Raw genomic sequence first — 17015 nt, 5'->3', positions numbered from 1 at the left:
CTTACAAGCTGAGTTAGAGGGGTTAGTGATGGTCAAATTGGCAAACAGAAACTTGAAGAGTCATTTGGAGAAACGGTCTGCCTCCGCTTCAGACGATGAACTGAAATACAAGGAGATTAAGTAATTTAAACAGAACCTAGATTTGGTTTAGTCTACTGAAATATCATGTTTCTTGAAAATAAGTTTTTCAGATGAAGTGAATCAGAATTTTATTACCCACAAGGTAAAAAGTGGGAAAAGCATAAGTTAGTAATGCTTCTGTGAGTGTACATAAGAAAAAATATCTTGATTAAATACTTCAGAAATGTCATTTGATCTAGGAATAGGGTTTTTGACATGAAGCTCTGAATGTGACATAACATCAACACCCCAGCTACTAGGAAGAATGACTCCCTGAATTGTTTTGAGTTTGGGAGCTGCAGTTGACAAGAGACAATTTTCTGTTCAGTGCACTAGGAAGAAGATCAGGAATTCTTGTGTCTTTGTATAGTATCTCATTTTGCATGTATGTCAACATTTACTATTCAAATAATAGTGAAGTAAAAAATAGCTCCCATTAATTAATGAGAAAGAAATGTTGACTGTATTTGAAGGACCTTTGCCCAGAAGGGAATTTAAACAAATTTTAAAACATGCATGAATAATCAGAAATCCATGTGTTAAAGCTGCACACAAGCCATTGTAGCAGGGCTGGTTTTAAAGGTTTGTTGGCATCTTTATTCAGTAATGTATAGATAGTACAGTGTGAGTAGACTTCTGAATGAGTTAATGTCGGGGTGCATAAGGATACTGAGGGGGGAAAAAAAGACATCTTGGCTCTTAGAAATTAAATCTGAACCAATGTGGAGCTTTCTAATAGGGTAGAAAAGGCTGGCTTCTCTTTCAAGATCAAAAGTTGAGAAGGGCACATGTGTTAGTGGTTTCCAGGCAGTTTCGGTGTCCAGTATTATAGAAAAAGATCTTCATAGACAAAGAGCTGGAAAAGTTTATCAGTTTTCAAAATGTGATGTAAGGAAGGTGTTAACTAACTTATTGTGTGTAAGGTAGTATATGAACATAGGCTATAAATGACATCAGCAATTTGACTGATCATCAATGGTATCTGTGTTTTCTTAGCAGATCATTTTGTCAATATAAATAGAAAGTGCTTTCCTTAGTTTTTGGGGGGTGAGATTCAGGGAGAAGAGAGTGACAATATGTCAATTCACAAGTCTCATTTCCTACTAGCTGTGGTCCTGAGAGCTTGTCTCCGGTAGATCTGGTGAGGGAAGGTAGTGAATTTGAGTTTCTGAACTCTTTCTAATTTGAAGTGCTTCATGCAGAGGGATATAATTTTCTATTTCACTCCCACCAGTAGCTTTTGTATGCAAAAGGCAAGAAATGGGAAGGAACTAAATAGTTACAAAATAGTGATTTTTAAAGTGATACTTAAAATTCTTCTTGAAATATTTTACTGTTTCTTTTCTCATAGGTTTTAGGTAGCAGTCTTACAGATAAGCACTGCTGCTTTAATGTTTTTGTGAATGTGTTACCAAGTTTTTTTGGTTGTGTTTTAAGGTTGATTACTCTTTTCAAGCTCTCATCATTCATCAAAAAGCATGAATATTCTTGTCCAACACTTTTCATGTACTAATGTCTCCCTGATGTTTTTTTGTTTTGTTGTTCTTTAATCAAAGGATACAAGTGATTTTGTGAATTGTCATACTTCAAAAATACGAGATGAAACCAAAGCTTGCTAAGGTTTTATGGAGGATATGCCAGTGAAATGAATGGATAGTCTGCTTGTACTCACTCTTTCTTTCCCTGTTAGCACAAATAACCATCTTTTTTAAACTGGGGAGACAGATTGGAGTACTTTTCTGTCACTGGAAAGTACCCAGAATATAGTGGTTATATATTTTTGAGGGCAGTAGGGGTGGGACAGAGCCTTGCTGGGTGGGAGTTCCAAGATGTTTCTTTTTCTTTCTTTCTCTGGCTCTGCTTCTGGGGAATGTCAGAAGTGAACTCTGCATGCTCAGAAAGAAAAACATTTGCTGAAGTAGTTCTGCAAACTGTACAAATAAACTCTACATGGCAGAAGGATACCAGAGAAACTCTATGATTGGAGATATTTACTGTCACTTCCTTCAGTTTTGTAGCATTACCAAGACCCCTCTTAAGACGTATGAATGCTTTATCTTTCGATGTAAAGACTGTTTTGCGTTATTAAGGAATAATGCGTGGGAAGGAGAAGGAGCAAGACACTATCATTTATTTCTCCCATCAGTGAGCAATACTTCGAGGCATTAAGCAGATTCTCCTATAGCTGTGCTCAGCATGTTGGAAAACAAATAGGAAAAAGCTGCTGTACCAGCACAGAAGGCAGAAAGTAGAGTGAGAAGAATTAAAAAAAAAAAAATAAAAAAGGTGTCCAGCCTGTCAATGTTGCCAGAGTAAGAGAATCAGCAGGGAGTGATGGAGAATATGGGGAAAATTTGGAAGCTGAGGTACTAGTTGGGAATATGTAGAGAGGCTTTCAATAGCATGTCTCTGGGTTTTTCCTTTCTGAATTGTGTCATATCATTCATGGAGAAGTCTGTGAGGAAAAATATCCTCCAACCTTTTGTGGTTTACATGTGAATGGAGGCAGCTGGTGGGAGTGATGCCAGAGGTTGCTGTTCTGCTGTCCAAAGCAATTGCCTCTGAATTGCTTGCAAGGATTGAGCAAAATGGAGCTGGTATTGCTTTACTGAAGTTACTCTGAAAAAGGTGTTCTTGTGATTCTGTTGTTGTGAGTCTCACAAGCAAATGATATATCAAATCGGTGCCTTCTTTTGAAGACTAAAGAAAAATATTGAGACTGTGTTATTAAGGGAAGTAGAATCAAAACAGGTATCTTTCCAAATAAAACAATAGTTGACATGCCACATTCATGATACATGTGAGTTGTTCTGAAGGCATTCCATGTCTGTGGTGTGGGGTTGTGTGCAGTGTTGCCCCCGCCCCGATCAGGCTAATCAAATGATCTGCTTCTCATTCTGATTTGGACAGTAATGCATTCAGGCAGCGTTGAGATGCACACTGTGTTTTGGCAAGGCCACTTATTGCCTCTACCAGTCATTGCTAGGAAAAGTATTTTACGTTGATGCTCAATTTCCAGTCCTGTGTCCCCTGAGCTGTCTTCAGTTGATAAGCTAACTAATTGGTGCAGAAAAATGGTGCTGGGACCCTTGCTGCATAGCACTGTGAGCATCTGTAGAAGTGGAGGTGAATTCAGTACATAATCCTAAACACATAGCTCGTTGCTGGATCTGTGTCAACCCGTAGCAGCTGCTGGTTTTGAACTTGGGAACATTTAGACTTGATTGATTAACTACTAAAATGGTGTTAGCCATAGGATTGGGATGTGTATGAAGCACCTGATAGGAACACATTACAAATGTGTGCAGCTGCAAACTAGTGTCTGGTCTAAGTGGGGTTGTGATGAACGGGATATACTCCAAATGAGGTTAAGTGAAGCATCCCCTTTCTAATAACTGCACAGATGAGTCATAGTCATAGGTATTTGATAAACTTGTGGTTAGAGCTGCAAGATATAGGACCCTCTAAAATAACTTTTGGCAGAATCTAAATGTCAGTGTGGAAATGTGATGGCTTATAGCCTGCATGTGCATACCTTTGTGTCCTTAGTTTGTGTGCATCTATGCAGTGTCAGCTGTTGCCACAACTTCAAAAGCATTTGACTAATTGTAAGTCCAGATAATTCTTTGTTCCTGTATTTCACTGCCACAGTATTCATACAATGTTAGAAGGTACTTTCTCCCATTGAGAAGTCTGTAATAGCAGCCTGCTAAATAACTTACTATGTTGTCTGAAGAGGTAAAGGCTTTTGAACTGAAGTCCTGCCTTCAAACCTGAGCAAGAAATGCTCCATACATGTCAAATGCACGTTGTTTGTGCTTTCCTTCTCAGATGTGGTAATTTAAAATTTAATCATGTGAAGGATTGCATTTATTTTACTCATGTGTTACTAATCTGTGTAATTTAACAGCAAGTAGGGACATAGACTTCATTAAGATCCAGATGATAAAAAAATAATTTGGCTGAGGTCCCTCCTCTTGTTCTAATACTGAAAGCAAAAAATGGCACTGGGAAACACAAAACTACGATTACAAACGCTGTTACTTTTTGCTGATTACTGCATTATAACCAGGGGTGATGGTGCAGCGGTGTTGGAAGTGTCTTCCTTTCTGCAGTTTGTATCTCTCTGTGCTTGTCTACTATGTATTTAGTTTGGTTTATTGGTTGGTTTGTACTGGCACTTAGGATAAAAATTAGTCCTTAGAACAGCTGAGTGCCTTTTGCTTGCTGGTCGAAGCGGAGCAGCCTGCCGGGGCTGCGGTGGGTGAGTACCTCTTCTGCAGCAGGAGCAGAAGGTCAAAGAAGCTGGTTGCATTCTTTAAGTCTTCATAGCAGTGAGAAAAAAAATATGTCTTTTTATGTATTCTCTCAGAGTTTCTTGTGGTGCTAGGTGTAATCCATTCAGAGAATTCCCCAAAACCATAGTGTTTGGATTTTGCGGTAATTGTTTGAACTTTTTGGTACTTCTATACTTATTAAAATACTTTTAATATAGGGTTAGTTTGAATGAATTGATAAAATTTCATTCCAGCTGCTTTTATGAGATGACTGGGGAGGAGGATTGAAAGTAACTAATGTTACCTGCCAGTTTCAACACTTAAGTGTTTTTAAGCTCTTAAATTCTTTACATTTTTTGACAAAATATTTTGATTACCTTAGAGCATCTCTGAGCAACAGTAGCTCGATGCACAGTATTTCTTAGTGCAAAGTCTATTCTGTAATGGTGTGGAAGTTCAAAATGTATTTAGAGCTGATGGGTATTTCATGTGTATCTTTTAACTTTGTTCTTTAAGATGGGTCTCATACTGTAACTACATGATGCAAAAGAGATATTGATTATTCTTGGACATGGTGGTTCAGTGGGCTGTTTTTCTTATGCTGCTGTTGAATTTGAGGATATGATTTCTCATCAAAAGGTACAATCAAAATTTGGTTTTAATTTTTACTTATCCCAGACTAATTTCTGCCAAATTTGTGCCTGGCATGTATCGTAGATATATCTTTTTTTTTTTTTATTCTTAAGTGTGTTACACATTTTGAGTATTTAGGTAGGAGATCTAGGTGAGAATAAATAAATATATATACACACACACACGTAGTGAAGCTTATTACAGTATAGACATAAAATACCTGTGAATACCTAAGCTACAACCACTGGCACAGAAAAGATTTTTTTAGAAAAAGTTAGCATACATCAGTGTAGAAATCAGGTTCTCATGGTTTAAGTCCCAGTTATAGAAATGTGTACCTACCCATGTTCTGTACAAATGAAAGCATTAATTTTGGGGATCAGGCTACATAATGGCCTCTAAGGAGAAAATGTGCAAATCTGTTTTGAAGAAATTATTCTGCTGCTTATTTTGAATAAGCAGTACCTGATACATAAAAAGCATTGTATTTTGTTTTTCATAATGAAAAACTTTTTTTTTTTTTTTAATAGAGGTAAAGGGTATGTGAGAATGCAAATAAAAGGAGGGGAAGTTGGTATGAAAATGAGGACACTTTAATTTGCTTTATGTTTGTAAGTAGAGGAAAAGAATAAAAGACAAAGGAATGAAGAGGCCTGGAAAGTTTTTGATGTAAGGGCAATATATGGAAATAATTGTTTATGCACTGAACAGGTTCCTGTTTGTGTAAGTTCATACTCCTTTTTTCCTAAGCTTATTTTTTTTTATAATTTTATGCCTTCTAATACTTGTTTTGCAATCAGACTTGAAAATAACTACCACACCACAGATCACCACCACTACTCCACGGCAGAGCTCACTGCAAAGTGTGAAGCCTGGGGGGCTGAGAGGTTGGTTTGCTGCCATCCCAGGGAAGGAACCAAACCCAACAACAGCATCTGGAAGTTTTTGACACAGTTTCTCTTGATGTTTATAACTTCTTGAAAGTGGGTTTGTCAGTCTTACAGGAAGTCTCCTAGGCTGAGGAGTTTAGAACTGGCTTGGATATCTCGAGTGTCAAGCTACCTGAATACATCTGGTTCCACATTTAGGCAATGGCTTTAGAGAGCATGAAATGTATTAACTACAAGCATGTATTTAATGCCACAATGAGGTAGAACTAAAACCCCTCCAGTCTGCATAAATCTGTTTTGTTGTGTTTTTTTTTTTTTTTTCTCTTTTCTGTACAGCTAGGTGAGGCTGAAGTCAGATTGGAACTGAAGTGTAAAAGCTAAACAACAACAGTATATCTAATGGTGGTCATGGGTCACACATTCTTTGAGGAAATTTTTTAGCCCAACCATTTGCAGATTTCTAGCTCTCAAAGTCAGATTTTGAGCTGCTGCATCCAATTTCAGTAACTGATATTTTTTTCTTTGTCTGGGCAAGAATGTTTGGTTTGCTTTCTGCTTTACTGCAGCAGTTTTTTTAGTATATAAATCCCTTTAAAAATAATGCAAGGGAGGTCTGTTTTCTGGCAGTTACTTTTTTGGGAAGGATGAGTGAATTTTAAAAATATATCAAGTCCACAATTTAATGATTTGGTATATTTAAAAAGCTTTAGTATGGAAAACAGATATTAAGTTGTCTGTTGTCAGTAAAGGCTATTCAAATGAACTGGGATGGCATTTGATGTATACCAGCTATTGCCAGGAGTCAGAATTTGTCATTTGATGCATTACTATAGGGTGATAAGATAGATTTTGTATGGGAGTGACACTTTCTTTATTATAAAATTATTTTTCTTACTGACATAATAGGGCCCTGAAAACAGGTGTCATGCATGTATTTGGCTGACAGAGTGCGAGTTTAATGTGAATTAAAACTTACACTGTGACTGAGAAAGCTGGAAGATTCTTAGTTGTGTCCAGTGTACATTGTTTTGATTAGTTAAGTATGGCCTTTTGACATTTGAAAGTCTGATATGCAGTGGGGGTATATTATACTGTGGGAACTGCCTTTAAAAACAAAAGAATTAGCCATAGAAATCTCTTGTTGAAAATGAATGCTTTCATTCTGCTTTATAAAATAGTTGCAGTCTCTGGGGCAGTTCTTTCTTCCTGCTTATATCCCCTTTGGATTTCAAATGTTGTCATGGCAGTAATTGGTAGGCAAAAGGGCCATTTTGTTTCTGTAGGGTATTTTTTTGTACGTTCTGTTCTTGATTGTGCAAGTCTCTTAAAACAAACAAACAAAAAGGACGACTAATTCATGGAGAATGTGAGACACAGCATGGGTTAAAGCATTTGACAACCTATTTGATAAAGCTGTTTTTGGCAGGATTAGTCATATGGCATTTGATGACCAGGTTTTTGATTAGTAGTCATGGTTCAGCAAAGCTTGTTTGGGAAGGACATCAGCATTGCAAAGGACATCAGCATTGTATAGCTTTGGACTCTGCAAACTTCCTAGTGGTGAGGCTCTCTGAGGTTATGAACATATGCTGAATTTTGCATTGAAGATTTAGCCAAACTTACACAGTTTTACTACTGGGAACTTTAATGTTGAGTATCCCCTTTTTTGAAAGGGCTCCTTTGCATTAAATTTCATGATCACACACCTACACACACACCCCCCCCCCCATGTTTGTTACATTAGGTGTTTTAAATTATTAAAATTCACAAAGACAGCTAGGTAATAAAAAAAGAGTAAGTCAGAAGAAAATGTAAAGGCTGTTTAACTCTTAATCGGATTTAAGCCAAACTGAAACAGTTCTTTTGATGAATCAACTTTAACTTCTACTGGCCTTCTTTAGGGCAGTGGAATAAACTATCATTTGTGAGAAGTTAAGTGACTTCGAGTTGGAGGATATTAAATTAAAATGTGGGCAAGCAAATGAGCTCTCTTTGTTTTTGGTATTGAAGGCTCCTGCTACAAAATATAGAGGCCTTCATTGCTTTACTTCTAAGGGCATGGCTGCTTAAAGTCAATGCTTCTGTTAGCTCTGTTGTCCAAAGAGAACATTATTTTCTGTTTTACAAATTGCCTTAAAGTCTTTATTTTCATTTGTAAAGCTGTTCCTTCAGTGTTTAGTACCAGCAAGAGGCTGAAGGAAATTACACCCCTCTCTCTCTGCATTCAGTAGAGGAGAATCAAGTTGAGCAAATAATATTTGAAGACCGTTGTATATGGTATGGGAAGCCGGAAGAGGTAGATCAATGCAAATTTCCTACAAAATATTTTTACAAATATAATTAAAGTGGATGTAGAATACATCATTCTCCACTCCCATACAGAAGTAGGGAGAGTTGCTGCCTACACAGTAATTCTGAGAACCAGTTGTGTGATGATCATCATCATCGTAATCACATAATATATACACACAGACACACAGCTAGCTTATCTACCAGATCACTTGAAGTTACTGCAACTGGTTAAAGGATTTTCAAAATTGTAAAGGGAACTGGGACCCTCAGAAAATTTTTTTTCTCCATGATATATTGGAAAGTATAAAGATGTCCTATTTCCAGCTGCTATACTGCCATTTGAGAGTTAACAAATGACACAGAGACAGTAACTCATCATGATCAATAAACCTCCCCTTGCCCACAGCCTCACTTGGTGCTGGTAGGAAGCAACAGCTGGATTCTAAATGTTTTTGTACAAATTGGAAAACTAGAAAAGCTCAATTTCTCCTAATGGTCACTTTGGATATGAGGGTGATGATGTAAAATTGTGATTAGTGGGGATGTGAAGCTCTCTACTGGTCCTTTACAACTCCAGTGGAAAAAATCATTGTCCTCTCAAATTTTTAAATTTTTGGTACAAAATGCTTTGACACTACAAAGTATAATGTACTGCGGGTAATTATTTTTGCAAGGATATTTTAGGAGTAGAGTGAGCCTAAATGCTTTTGGAAAAGCTCTTAGTTTTCAATAGTTGTGTCCCACCCAAAACTTATTCCAGAACTGTGCTCTGGGAGTCCCTGTGTGTACAGTACAACAACATGTACAGCAATCATGTTGTAAGAGAAGACAGAACAGCTACTGTTTCATTCATTAAGTATCTTCCCTTGACTATATATGCAAAATAAATTTTTAGCAGTATACTGGATAAAGAAAGAAAGTTTAGATAAAATTGATGCATGAAAAACTGTCTTGCTTACTGTGACTGAATTAAATATTGGTGCAGCAGTTCTTCGTAGTATCTTTTAGTCTAAATTAATTAACGCAAGTAAAATACACCTTCTAACAGAAGATTTGCCAATATCTTTTCAGCTGCCTTGTTTTTTTTCCCCACTTTTGTAAAATAATGCAATGTTTTTTCTCTGCCAGCAGGAAGTGTGTATCTATTGCTTCATGAAATGGGAGCAGGTTGAGATCTTGTAATAAACAGCTCCAAGTATTTATAAAATCATGTTAGATAACTGCAAGATGCATTATTTAATACCACATATAATTTAATATAAAGTGACTGAACCAATATGTCTTATGTGCACCTTCTTGTTCTGTTTCTGTCTCTCCATTCCTTCACCCCCACACAAATCCTAATTCTTTCATTCCCCTTTCAAAATGCCCTTTGTTCCTTCCTCTCTCTCTCCACATCTGGTTGTCCGGCTCTTCCCCCTTCCCCCCTCCAGCTTGATAGTCTCATTTTTAAAGCTGTGTTCTGCAAAGTACATAATTAAGCAGTAAGACACGACAGGGCATGAATATTGTTGTATTAATTGAGGGGAGAGAGAGGGAAACCAAAGGAAAACTACAGAGAAACAATACCAGCTGGCACTTCATGGGTATATAATTTGCAATTCATTTAGGAGAAAGCTCGTCCGTGGGGTGGAATTTTCACTGGAAAGTGATGGCCAAACCCATGCACCACCCGGATGGTTCTGAGGCAGAGAGCTTTGCTTTGCACTGGGGCAGGGTTACTGCGGCAGCTCTTGCTTGTTAGACCGGCTCTGATCTCTGCTGCTGGCCTGTAGTTACCGGAGGGGCTCTATAGCCAAAAACCTATTAACTACTCTACAGAGATGGATGGCTCCTTTTGAAGGAAGGACTATTGCAGTGCAAGTGACATTTTGCTGCTGAGAAATAGGTGTTAATAATATCATTCTGTAGTTAGCCAAAGTGACTGTAACATCTGTCTGGGTGCCAGTAATTGTAACAGCCATTTCCACTTGAAAATGAGCAAAGAAAATACTAACGAGTGGTTGGCAAGGGCCTGCAAGTGTGAAGTCTCTACTGCCTGTTAGTCCAAGTGGCATACAGTAAAACTGCATCTCTGAGGAGGAGGAAAGAGGGCAAATAAAAACTCTCTCTTTTAGGAAAGGAGCAAGCAGTGGCAGTCACAGTGGTAAGAGCTGGGAGAAGTAACCGCATGCACAGAACAACCAGCTCCACTGCTCTAAAATGGGAACTGCTCTTTATTTTACTGTAAATTTAATGGTATTTTAGTAATTCATGCACTTCAAAATGGACAAATAGCTGTAGTGATTTTTGTGCAGTTGGATTGGGTCAGACTAGAAAACTTTAAAAGAATTCTGAATTAATCCCAATCCCATCTCTAGTTTCACGGACTTGCTCTGCTTTGCATTTCAAATACAATCCTGAGGTGAAGGGAAGCTATAGAACATGCCTACGGATACTTAAAGCAACAAGGCTTCTGTATGTAAATGTCATTGAGAATTAAACTTGTAGCTTAACTTTATCCTCTGTGTGTGTGAGCATAATAATATATTGCTGTCATAGCCTGTAATAGTACAAAATGGTAAGGACCAGAGATGCACTTTGTGGCAGCTAATAAACTACAGAACATTTTGTCTGCTTTCTGAGGCTTTCATTCCCCTCAGTGGTTTACTAGCTTCCAAAAAATGTCCTAGTGTTGGTCTTGAGTGGTTCAAGAAATACAGAGAAGTTATTCAAGAAATCACTGGTTTATGGCATGGAAAATTGCTTTCTCTTCTTCTGTACATTTGCAAGTCTGATGTAAGACATGAAAATATATATGTGATCTTGGCTGTTTTCTTGCAGGTACCTTCTTTCCATTTACCAATTAAGTGGCAGGCAAATATTCAGCACTAAATGTAGTTTAATTACACAGATGCTGTGCAGCATGTCTATGTATATATGACTTCTGCAACATATTATGAAATTTATGTATTTATATATGATTAACAAAGCTCTGGCCACTAGTTTGAATGCTGAATAGCTTCTTCATTTGAGAAAGTAGTTTTTAATGTGTGGGTTTTTTTAAAACAAGTTATGATACTGAAGCATCAGAATCATAGTAGGACCAAAACTCTTGTGGGTAATTGTGCTGTTCTGAAGAAATTCCAGATAAAACAGTCCACCTTCTTCTTAGTAATTATCCTAGGCCAGAATAGGAACTGGGACCCACTGCGCTTTCATGCCTTTTTTTCTGGCCACTAGAAGAGACAGCCTTGTTCTAATCTTTTATTTAAAACAAATACAATTCTGTTAACTCCATATTCCTCCTATAGACCATCTTGCTTCAAGTAGTGATTTTGACCTTCCAGAATTCCCTACATTATAATGATGTATTTTGCCCTCTCTCTTATAGGGAGGGTGGTACTTTTTTGCCTTTTGTACCAATGTTTGGGGGCTGCAGCTTGAGTGCTTTAAGGCGTATGTACTTGCACTTGATGTGCTTGTTCTTGTTCCTCATGAGCTGGGCTTCATTTGCTTCTCGGGTTTGTAGAGTTGAATATATGTGAGCAGAACGTGGATCTGTTTTGAAAACTGTTGAAGTGAATTTGTTAATTTATTCATCCTGTATTATGCTAGAGCAGCTTTGAGAGGGTTGTCTTGGTCTCTTGGGAGAAATTCCCTCATAAAGATAAATGAATAAATAATGAAAACTCATTGAGTCATCTCTTCAGTTACAACAAAAAAGAACTTAGAGTATTTCTTTTATCCTATTCTCCTTAAAACATGAAAATGTAGCAAATGAGAAGTAGGGAAAAAAACATTTTTCTCTTAATTTTGTGGTGTTTCTTCTGTCTGTGTTCTGCAAATCTTGCTTCCATAATTGCATCCAAATTAAGCTAGACCTTTCTGAATCAGGGTATTTTTAAAAAAAATTAATATTTATCTTTTGCCCTACAAGTTTAACTATGCCCACAGCACCATCAAGGGAATGGATACTATGGGTTTTGACTGAAATTTTCATAGAATTAGAGAGGGAACAAGATGCATTCAGGTGGTTTTGTGGCTTCTGCTGCACAATGAAGTTGCAGAGCCCAGTCTATCAATCTGTCTTCCAGTTAAGTGTACTCAAACCTTGTGAGGCTCTTGTTGCAGCTCTTGTTTCTTGTTGCAGTAGTTCCAGTTTCCCCCTTAAGACTTTGTTTTTCACCACACTTAGGTGAGGATACTTTATTATCCTCACCTGTATAAAGGAGAGTGTACCAGGCATCTTACATGGAGTCATGCAGTCTCCTTACTGTAAGTAACTGAAAATCAAATTGTTAGATATTTGTCCTTCAACTTCTGGTAACTCTCCTTCTCATGTCCTCCTTTCCTTCTAGTGCTCTGTCGCACGGTAACAGATGCCAGTTTCTGTCATGTTTTCCATGTTTTGGCTCACCTGTTTTGAATATGTATATGAATTTAATAATTCTACTTTATTCTCCCTTTACATTTTTAGATGCTATATCCTAGGCTTCAAGCTTTGCACCTTCTCCTTTGTAATGGAATATTAAAATGTCTTGTCACTTTAATATAGTCTTGGCTTGCATCAGGAAGGTTCTTGTTCAGATTTCCCAGCTGAGAGTGACGGATAGCTTGCCCTGGTCTCTGACTGCATAAAAAAACCCCATTCTTGCTCTGCTTTTGTTGTGTCTTCCTTATTGCCATAAGAATAATTTCTTGTTATATGGTGGCACTTAATTTTTTCAGAGTGAATGACAACAGAAGCTCTTCCTGACCACTTGTCTTCTGTGATTCATTTAGTTGTAGTTTTTACCTCATGATTTTAATATATTTGGTGTGTTTTGCATTTATATTTTTATTTATTACACAATAGGAGAACATTTCGTGTTTGAGAACATGATCTTAATTCAAATCATAAAATCAAGAAACCCCGATTACTTATACTAGTAATAAAATGGCTAGAATTCCATACCCCAATGATTTATGCTAGTAATAAAATGGCTAGAATTGGTCATTCTCTTGCAGTATCCTTTAGTGTGTGAAAGATTTTGGTAACCAAGAAAGATTTCAGAGACTAGTAGTAAATAATGAAATATTACTGGGACTGCAAAAACCCGTGACAAGCTATGGCAAATTTGACTGCATTGGAATGGATATGGAAGGATAACTGTTCAAAATAGTAATAAATATTTAAATGTTTGAACTTAAAGATGAAAAGAACCAGGAAGCCAGTGTAAATGCTACAACTAGAAAGAATTCTTACCCGTTTAAACAATCTGAATGAAAACCAATGTTTTTGCAAATTATTGGAAGTACCAGTACAGTGTTAACCCCAAGTTAATAGGCAATTGCTGCATGAAGCTTAGATCTTAGGTGCCCTGTGCATCTCTTTCCTGGGCTCCCAAATCTGTCTCTAACTCCAACTTGTTGCCCTACAATAGGAAAACATGTTTGTGGGAATGCCATATACAGTTGTGGCAGAAAGCATAATTCATATAAGAAATCCAGCCCATGGAAGGATGGGTGGGGGAAAGAAAAAGTAGAGCAAGTGGAACACAGCATTGTCCTATCTTAACAGAAATAATTTTTGAAAATTTGACTGGAATTGGGTTTTTTTTCTGTGTGTGTCTGTGTGTGTGTGTCTGGGTGTGTGTGTGGTATGGCTTCTTTTCCCAATCACCAGAGAAGAGTAGTGAAGTTCTGGAGTCATTTTCTAATGATATTGTAGAACATTCACCATTTTAGAAAAATTTAAAAATGGGTTGAGATGAACGGTTGCCAGAAATGGTTTCAATTTAGGCAGTACTTCCCTGGAATGTCCTGCTTTCTAAGATCTTTAAGGAGCAAAGTAGATGCTTTCCAACCAATGGAAAAAACTGAAGGTCCTGCAAGTCTCTAAAGCTGTAAACTATTCCCAGTGCACATAACTTCACAGTAATGTAGTGGGCAGAAATTTATTCCTGATCTCAGCTTGTTATAAGTCTGTGCCGTGGAGCATGAAGATTGAGGTTCTCGCAATTTTTAGTCTAGTTACAGAGGCTATTAATCATTATGTTCAATCCTTTCTTGAATATTGCTAAGCTCTTTGTTCAGTATGTTCTGAGCTATTGAACCTCACAGGTCAATTACACAGTGTTTATAAAGCTAATTCTAGATTCTGACCAGGAGTGAAAACATAACCCTCAGTGGCACCAGGTATTGCTTTTAAGTCAACTGTTGTTTCGTATGTTACATGGGTGAGGGGAAAATAACAAGAACAAACTGATAAGATGTTCAGATTTCACAGAGAGGGAAAGACGGCTAAATTCAGATGAGCTTTTGAAATTTCTGGAATCTTATCTTTGGCTCTGTTCAGATTTCTCAATGGTAATTTCAGGGTTAATGTTAACTCTTAACAGATTGTTGATGTCCCATGTCACAATGGGTGGTTTATTCCAGGGGATGGATGTCTGCCCCTGCTGCAGTGCTGGGATTTGATTCCCTCCATCTGGAGTAGAGCAATGTTCAGCATGTTTAGGTAGTGTGAAATTTCATTCCTCACTCCCAAAAAGGTAAGGCATTTGAACATGGTACCAGATAGAGACCTGGGGCATGATTCCCCTGTTTTTTCTGTTTCTCTTTTTCGTCAAATCAGTGGTAATTTCACTAGCCTAATTCTGGTGATGTAACAAAAAAAAAAAAAAAAAAACCAAAAAAACCCCCCAAAATGCCAAAACACCTAATGAGAAAACTGACCCCAATATTTTGTTAATATATTCTGAAAATGTCAGGAAATCATGGTTACTTTTAAGATGGCTGTTGATTTATAAAAGGACATCAGCTTCCCAGCTGATTTTGCGGACTTGGGAGAAGACCATCTGGAGGAGAAACGAAGCATATCCAACGACTGCAGAAAAGAATCATCACCAGTATCATACTCAATTAATGAAAATGCTCAGCTGCTGAATTGCTGCATAAAAAGCTGACACAACAGCACCTTGATTTTTCCTTGGGGAAAATTTTAATAAAACATCACCCTGTTCTGAGATTGAGAATTGCCTGGCATTAAGAGCATAGGCCAAAAGTTACATGTTTTTTTTCTCTTCTAGGAAGTGTAGTAGCTGGCTAATTTGTATGCTATAAAACAAAAACTTCTTCATGAGCCTACCAGTAGTGTAACATGCATTTCATCATGGTGGGATGAATAGTCTGGGAAGTTTCCTCCCAAAGTTAAAGGTACTTCTTTTAGAAGATACTTTTCCAGCTTGTACAAGCAAATACTACATTGCTTCTTTTGAAATGCTGAATGTTGAGCATCTCCGAATCAGTACTTCCACGTGCAGGAAGGGACCTTCCCTTTCTCCTGCATTTGTTTACCCTGAATGGCCTCTGCAAGTGAGGCTGTTTGGGAACTGGCCAGTTTCTGTTCATTATGTAGGAAAGATACCAGACTCACAAATGTTTTCATTTGTAGATACTAAAATATTTTGTAAGTTTAAGAAAAAGTTGTACATCACATTTTAGCTGAACAGGGTTACTTGGGTGGCTTTGTGTTTTTTTCTAAGCAAGACAAATTTTTTCATTCAAGTGACTAAGAATGTGGTGTGTTTTTTTTTTTTTTTTTTTCCCTGCTAGGCTCTAAATCTCATTTAGAAATCTTCCAAGTATGAGTAGACAAGTTGGACTGAGTAGTCCAGTTAGTATCATTGCCTTAGTCAGTACTGTGTCCTTTCAGCTTCTCAATCAGCGAGTTAGCAGGAAGCACTTTACTGCAGAGATGGGCTTTTCAGCAGTAGAAAGAATCCTATGGAACTGTAGGATAATTTAAGTCAGAAGGGACCTGAGGAAGTTTGTTGTCCAACTGCCTGTTCAAAGCAGGGTCAGCTATGAAATTAGACCAGGCTACTCAAGAGATTTATCCAGTCCTGTCCTGAAAGCCTCCAAGGGTGGAGACTGCACAACCTCTCTGGATAACCTGTTCCACTCCTTGACTGTCAACAGGGCAAAAACGTTTCTCCTTATGTCCTGTCTGAATCTCCACTTTCAATTTATGCTTGATGTTTCTTTTCCTCCCACCATATACTATCATAAAGAGCTTGTCTGTCTTCTCATAACCTCCTTATAGATATGGGGGAGCTGCTACTAGATTACTCTGAAAATGTCCCTGCCCCAGGCTGAGAAAACCTTGGACCCTCAGCCCCTCTTCACAGGACAAATTCTCTAGTCCCCAACCATCTTGGGTGCCCTCTGTTGAACTCGCAGGTTTGTCAGTGTCTGTCTGGCACTGAAGGGCCCCAAACTGGCCTCAGGTAATCCAGATGTGGTCTAAAGAGTGCTGAGCAGAGGGGGCTGATCAGTTCCTTGGATGCGGTACATGTGTTCCTGATCCTGTTCCAGCTGTCGGCCCCCACTGCTGCTGGGGCCATGGGGGCTCTTGTGCAGCTGCTCTCTGCCACCTTCCCCAGGGCAGTGTCTGCAGAGCTGCCCCTGTGCAGTCATCCCCACCGTGTAGTATTGCAGGGAGGGGACTTTATTCCCAGATGCTGGACTTTTTGTATGTCCTTGTTGAACTGCATGAAGTTTCCATCAGGCCGTTTCTCCAGCCTGTCCAGGTTTTTCTGGGTGGCAGCCCTGACACACCACCATCCCCACCCCATCAACTGTAAACTTGTTAAGAGTGCACTCCAGCATCTCCTCCAGGTTGTTGATAGGGATATTAAACAGGGCATGTTCCTGGCTGGACCCCTGCAGTACTTCATTTGTTACTAACCTCCAGGTAGAGTACAACCCATTAACCCCTACCATCTGGCTAAACTTTTTTTTTTTTAGCCCAACTAATCATCCACCCATCCAGAGTGTA

General features: G+C 38.2%; 1 protein-coding gene across 3 annotated transcripts in view; it reads left to right on the top strand.

Annotated features, from left to right (window-relative positions):
• The window catches only part of CDK14 (cyclin dependent kinase 14), a 321807-nt gene that overhangs the window by 27023 nt on the left and 277769 nt on the right, over positions 1 to 17015 (top strand). Inside the window, exon 1 of one of the 3 annotated variants that reach the window (XM_074864787.1) lies at positions 4295 to 4384. The exons of the other annotated variants lie outside the window; for them this stretch is intronic. The gene's annotated coding sequence lies outside the window, so the exon portion shown is untranslated. Of the gene's footprint in view, positions 1 to 4294; positions 4385 to 17015 lie in introns of those variants that run through there. 3 annotated transcript variants of the gene reach the window in all.

Source organism: Strix uralensis, chromosome 1 (assembly GCF_047716275.1).
Source record: "Strix uralensis isolate ZFMK-TIS-50842 chromosome 1, bStrUra1, whole genome shotgun sequence".
Lineage (NCBI taxonomy): Eukaryota > Metazoa > Chordata > Aves > Strigiformes > Strigidae > Strix > Strix uralensis.
Note: the sequence above shows the minus strand (reverse complement) of the source record. Positions and strands in the feature narration are given on the sequence as shown.